This window comes from Euphorbia lathyris, chromosome 1, assembly GCF_963576675.1.
Source record: "Euphorbia lathyris chromosome 1, ddEupLath1.1, whole genome shotgun sequence".
NCBI lineage: Eukaryota > Viridiplantae > Streptophyta > Magnoliopsida > Malpighiales > Euphorbiaceae > Euphorbia > Euphorbia lathyris.
The window spans coordinates 139254951-139262290 of NC_088910.1; positions in this window are offsets into that span (position 1 = coordinate 139254951).

Consider the following 7340-nt stretch of genomic DNA (forward strand, 5'->3'; position numbering starts at 1 on the left):
CAATGTTTTTGATATAAGTGAAAATTAAGATGATAAATTGTAACCAAATATTTGCTTTTTCAATTTTAATCTTTTCCTAAACTCTTATTAAAAACGTTACTGGTTTCTACAAACTAGTAAACCAGTAATAGTGATAAAGGTTTATATTGGTATAAACCAGTAAAGGGTTTATACCAATAACAGTGATACTGGTTTATACAAACTAGTAACAACTATACTAGTTGAGTGATAAACGTTTTCGTTTTGTGTCCGTGCATGTCTTTAAATAATTTTCTTAGTTAATGATAGATGTTTTCATTTTAAATTTAGATTAAATTATTGAAAACTTGCAAGATGGATAAACAATGGATGGATTACAAGACTGTCAGAGACAGAACTAAAGAAGAATATCTTAGTGGAGTTGTCAACTTTTTGGATTTTGCATTTAATAGGGTCGGGGTTCTGGTAAAATAAAGTGTCCATGCAACAATTGTAATAATTGTATTTTTCGTACAAGAGAAGATATTTTCAACCATTTGATACTGCATGGAATGTTAAAAAGTTATAAGAAGTGGGAATTCCATGGAGAAGATAGTGATGGTGAAGAAAGTGAGGAGATAGAAGATATTGAAGATGTAATTGGTGTTGATGAGACAATCTCTTTGATTCCTGATGTTACAAATATTAGAGATGTTGAATTCACTGAAAATCGAGATGAAAAAGGTTTTGAAACTTTGGAAAATGATGGAGTACGTGAGAAATTTGTCAGGTTGATGAATGATGCTAATAAAGAACTGTTTCCTGGTTGTAAAAATTATTCAAAGTTGGAATTCATTCTGCATCTTTTGCATTTAAAATGCATCAACAATTGGAGCAATGCTTCTTTCACCATGTTACTGAAACTGTTGAAGCAAGTATTCTTACATGATGAGAATTTTCCAAGTAGGGCTTATGAGGCAAAGAAGTACTCACAAGACTTGGGTCTTAATTATGTTAAGATTCATGCTTGTAAGAATGATTGTATCTTGTATCGGAAAGAATATGCTAATTATCAATGTTGTCCAGTTTGTAATTGTTCGCCGTGGAAAAATACTAGTGAGGAAGGTGATACATCAAATAATACTTCGTGTTTAGGTAAAAGGAAAAAAGTTCCTCATAAAATCTTAAGACATTTTCCCTTAATTCCAAGACTTCAAAGGTTATACATGTCTTCAAAAATAGCATCTCATATGTTGTGGCATAAGGAAGAACGTTTAGATGATGGGGTTTTGAGGCATCCAGCTGATTCGAAGGCTTGGAAATCTTTAGATGAGTTGTATCCGGACTTTGCAAAAGAGTCACGTAATGTAAGACTTGGTTTATCTTCTGATGGATTTAATCCATATGGAAACTTAAGCTCAACATATAGCATATGGCCTGTGATATTAATTCCATATAATTTGCCACCCACGATGTGTATGAAAAAGGAATTTTTTATGTTGTCTTTATTGATACCAGGTCCTAAGGCCCCCGAAAATGACATGGATGGTTTCTTAGAGCCTTTAATAGAAGAACTAAAAGAGTTGTGGGAAAATGGAGTTGAAACATATGATGCTTTTAGTTCATCTAATTTCAAGTTGCATGCAACATTACTATGGACCGTTAATGATTTTCCAGCCTATGCAAATTTGTCGGGTTGGAGTACTAAAGGGGCTCTTGCTTGTCCTTCCTGTAACATTGAAACATGCTCACGTAGATTGAAACATGGGCATAAATTTTGCTATATGGGGCATCAAAGATTCTTGGAAGCTAGTCATAAATGGAGGGTAGACAAAAAATCTTTTGATGGTACTATAGAACATCGCCCAGCTCCTAAACATCTTTCAGGTGATGATATTCTTGACCAGTTTAGTGGCTGCTCAAATATTGTGTTTGGAAAATGTGACAAGAAAAGAAAGAGATCTGAATCCGCATTGAAATATAATTGGAAAAAGAAAAGCATTTTTTTTTCAATTGCCTTATTGGAGCAAGTTGTTGATCTGTCATAACTTAGATGTTATGCATATCGAAAAAAATATTTGTGACAACATATTAGGAACAGTGATGGGTATTGTTGGAAAAAATAAAGATATCAGGAATGCTCGGTTAGACCTCGAGGAGCTTGGTATTCATACAGACTTGCATTTGGTCTCCAAACTTGGTGGGCAGTATGAGATGCCACATGCTACATATGCTTTAACATTAAAAGAAAGAAGAAACGTTTGCAAGTTTCTAGCTAGTGTGAAAGTTCCAGACGGATATTCTTCTAATATTAAACGATGGGTTAATGTTAATGATGGTAAAATCTCTGGTATGAAAAGTCACGATTCTCATGTATTCCTTCAAGATTTAATTGCTCCAACATTTCGTGGAATATTACCGAAGCATGTTTATGAGCCGTTAGTAGAAATGGGGATGTTCTTTAAACAATTATGTTCTAAAGCGTTATGATTGGATACTTTGGAGAGATTAGAGTGCAACATAGCAAATACTCTTTGTAAGGTGGAAAAACTCTTTCCTCCATCTTTCTTTGATGTGATGGTTCACTTAACAATCCATTTAGCTAATGAAGCAAAGCTAGCTGGTCCAGGTCATTATCGTTGGATGTTCTCCTCTGAGCGGTATGATTTACAATTATTATCGGTTTTTCAATCAATCTCTATAGTGATGATATGTAGTGAATTTTGTTTTGTTCATTTTTTATAGTGAAATGCAGAAGTATAAGCGTTATGTTCGTAATAAGGCACGCCCCGAAGGATCAATATTACATAGCACATGAGTGTCTTACCTTTTGTTCTCGTTATTTAGAAGGAGCTGAAACAAGATTCAATAGGAAAGAACGAAATTCTGATGGTGTAAAGGTGAAGCACACAAGCTTATTTGTTTTTGCACGCAATGGAAAACCATTGAGCAAAGGAACGACGAAGGAATTAAGTAACAGAGATTGGAAGTGAGCTCATTAGTATGTTTTGAGGAATTGTGACAAAGTACACCCATTTATAGAGTAAGAAGTTCTCTTAGTCTATTTCAATTACCCATTATATATAAACATAATAATATGTTAACAAATATTCTTAATAAATGATAGATTATATGAAAGTGGGAATGCTAATCAAGATGTGGATTTGATAAGTGGTTCAAAAAAACAGTAAGTAAATCAACAAAGGTTCTCCATCTATTTACAAATACATAATTTTGGAAATAATTTTTGATTTTTTTATATTGTTTGTTAATAGGTAACATGCTTAATGAATGGAGGTGATGAAAGTATAAGCAAAGATCTTTTGATTCTAGCACAAGGCCCTATCAAAAGAGTTACTTCTTATAATGGATTTATTGTGAATGGGTTTAGATTTCACACAAAGAAACAAAGTGAAAATAGAAAAACACAAAATAGTGGTGTATTTGTTAAAGGAGATGTCCTTAGTGGAGAGAAAGAGTACTTTGGGTTGCTAAATGAAATTATTGAGTTAGAATATAATGGTGATCATAGAATAGTGCTATTTTATTGTGATTGGTATGATGTCTATAGTGCTCAAAAGGGTATAAAGCGGGATCAAAATGGAATTATCAGCATAAATGTCTCAAAAATTTTACAAATCGACGAGCCATTTGTCTTATCAAGCCAAGTTGAGCAAGTGTATTATACAAGTGATCAATTGAACCCGAATTGGCAACTTGTGGTGAAAACAACACCAAGAAGTTTGTATGTTGTGCCAAATTATGATGATGAAGATGATGCCATTGAATTATATGAGGATACTAGACATCATTATGGTGAAAATTTGGAATACTCCATTGTTGAGGATGATGATTCCACAACATCCTTGGTTAGAGATGACTTGCCTCCAGAAATAATCGCTCAATCTTATGTTCATAACAAAGGAAATAGAAGGTCCCATGATTTTGAAGAATTTGTTGATGAGGAGGATGTTGATATCAACATTAAGAACATGAGTGATGAGGCACTAGTACAGAAATGCTCACTTGTGTCGCACCTCTTGTGTCGCGCTTGAAGAGAAAGCAACACAACAGAGTAACTAGTGTTGCACGTTTTATAAACGCGACACAACTAAGTATTTTGTGCCATCACTTGTGTCGTGCTTGAAGAGCGTGCATCACAAACGAATTACTTCTTGTATCGCCTGTCTTATAGTGTGACACAAGAGCAAGCTTGTGACGCGCCTTTACCAAAACGATGCAAGGAGTGTGTTATCTTTGTGACACGCTTTTATAAAAGCGATACAAGTAGTGTGTTATCTTTGTGTCGCTTTTTAAAAGTGCGACACAACTACTAAAGAATTAAGAAAAATGATGAAAATCAAATAGCCTGTACATACATATAAACTTAAAAACTTATCCCATATAAATTAATTAAAAATAAAATGAACTGAAAAATATATACTTAAAATGTAAATATGAAGGATTAACCTCTAACCAGTTGAATCACCATCAAATGTCTTAACCATCTGAACCCATTTTATTTCTTGTTTTCCATTATTAAAATTTGTAATCAGAATAAAACCAGAATCTTTTCTTTTGTTACCCATTCATTCACTAATCTTATGCTTTCTTTACCCATCTCTGATTCTTTCTTTATTTTCTAGACATCAATCAAGTCAACTGAAGATGAAAGTGATGAAGAATTTATGAAAGATGACCATGATAGTGAATCATGATGAATTTTTTTAAAATAGACGTTATCATTGTAATTCTAGCTTTTTTTCTCTAATTTGACATAGACTCACTAGTACAGAAATGCTTACTTGTGTCGCACTTTTTCAGGTTGTTGTGTCGCACTTTTGTGCGACACAACAAGGGTGCGACACAAAAACTTTGCATCGCTCTTGAGAGCGACACAAGCTACTCATCTGTTGTGTCGCACTTGTCATGTGCACGATACAATAGAGTGATAACTCTTGTGACGCGCTTCTAGAGTGCGACACAACATATGATAATTCTTGTGACGCGCTCCAAGAGTGCGCGACACATGCTCCCCAATTAATCTAGTACACTTTGTATCGCTCATTCCTCACGCGCGACACAAAATATTGATATTTTTAAAAAAAAAATTACAAAATTTCCAGCATCTAGCATAAAATTTTATAATCAAAATTTACTTGATTCTACATGATATTATAGAACATACACATAAAACTACAAGTACCACATTGCATAAATACATACATATTCAAATCAAACTTATGAGGACATCGATCTATCATAGCCTTGCATATTATAGTACAAAAAAAATAGAACAGAAAAATTGTACTTACACATTGTTTTCGCAACATGAGAAATAAATGTATAGATTCAACAACTTGATATATATTTTACTAATAACTCAATCCTACAAAAACATACTTGCAAGTGCTTGAAACAGCAGCTCTATGTCCAAGAATATCTATAAGCACCTAAATCCCAGCCAACTTATGACATCTATGCTTGTGATGAACTGCTGCTGCTATTTTATAATGCATTTCCATCAGAACTGCATGATTGCATGAAATGAACAAGAAATCAAAGGGATATTTGAGCAATATCAAATTATAAAAATTTAGTACATAGAATCATATTATCACCATAAAAATTTAGTACATAGAATCGATTGTTTCTTAAATTTTTAGCTCGAGAATATAAATAAAGCTCGCATTTTTTTGCATGAAAATACTCCTCTGCAACTAAGGAACCATCTTTTCCTCTTACAATAGTGCGTAATTGAGTTTTCCTATGCTTCATATTGACAGTTCAGGCAGGGCTAGAAATAGAACCTTTGAATCCTAGGTCTTTCATTAATTGTATATAAAGATAAAAAAAAAAATCTTTTTTGCAACCCACAAATCTGTTTAGTGACAAAGACAATTCTGAAAATGATAATAAAATTATTATCAAAGAAAATATTCTTAAAAGGACAATTCTAAAGGACTAGCTGATACCTAGATTTCCCACACATATCAATTTTAGCTTAGGTTAAAAGTTCATGTTTATTCTGATTAGTTAGAATTCAGTTTCTCTGATGGCTAGTAGTAACAACAGATTTGTTAGGCTCTTCCTAACTGCCTTGACAGACTCGCTAGGCTGTTTCTCTTGCTGCGTCTACTTGGAAAATTCTATGGATGAAGCTCAATTTCAATTTAAAGATTTATCAATTGGAGTGAAGATCGTTCGGGGGTCTTCTTTTCAACATCTTAGTTCAACCTAAGTTTCTACCAGATTTAACGTAATCATTAGGATTGTCATATACTGAATGATCATGAAAAAGGAGTGAAACCACCACACAAGATGACACTAACTCAACTCAATCTGAAATGAGGATTCAAAATGGTATGCAGTGGATCAGTAGTTGTAAATCTAGCTTTAATTTACTATTTTTTGTTGCCAGACAATTACTCTGATTAGAAAATGAGATACTTATCATTGATATGTTAAGTTGTCTACCTTTAAAAGCTTTATTTATTAATTCCATGTGAATTAGAATACTGAAAATGCTTTTATGTCATACTATGTGTTGGTGATAGCTTAAGGTTTTATAAAATAATTTTGGATGTTTTATTATTTCTCATTCGAAATTTCTTCAATATAGCAGGTGCCTTTAGCGTTTGATAGTAACTATTTCAGATGGAGGGTGTTAATCCAGATTCGATAGAGACAAATCAAGGTAGAAATGTTAAACTCATTATTAATAGAAGTCCAAAATCATTCTCTTAATTCAATTTTTAGTTGATATTTACTCAGCATGTTTTATTTCTATGGTAATTTACAGTGACAAAACGTAAACGTGGAAATATAGTTGGTGCTAAATGAAAAAATTGAGAGACCAAAAAGGGAGACGATTGGTGGTTGATATTAGATATTATCAAGATTATATTGTTTCAGTTATAGATTACACTGTATCTAGTTAGTTAGCCTATTATACTTATCGGTTAGTCATTCACTACAACGTGAACTCTACATTGTATTTATACAGAATTACACATCAATGATAATCAGTGATTCAAACTCTATTATGGTATCAGAGACCTAATCTCCTTTCTTCCTCTCCAACCCTAACTCCTCCTCCCCTTTTCGTTCTACCGAAACACCTTACCCTATTCTGCGCCGCCGATCTCCTCACCGGCAGCCATGACAACCACCACTGGCCCCAATTCCGGCAACTCCCAAAACACCGCCCCCAATTCCGGCCACTCCGCCACTGCTCCAAACTCCGGCCACTCCGCCACCGACCCGAACCACAACACAAACAGTATGACATCTCACCCAGCCCTAACCGTATCGAATATTTCAACGTTTATCAAAATTAATCTCGACATTGAGAAAGGCCAATACCCGACCTGGGCTGCCTT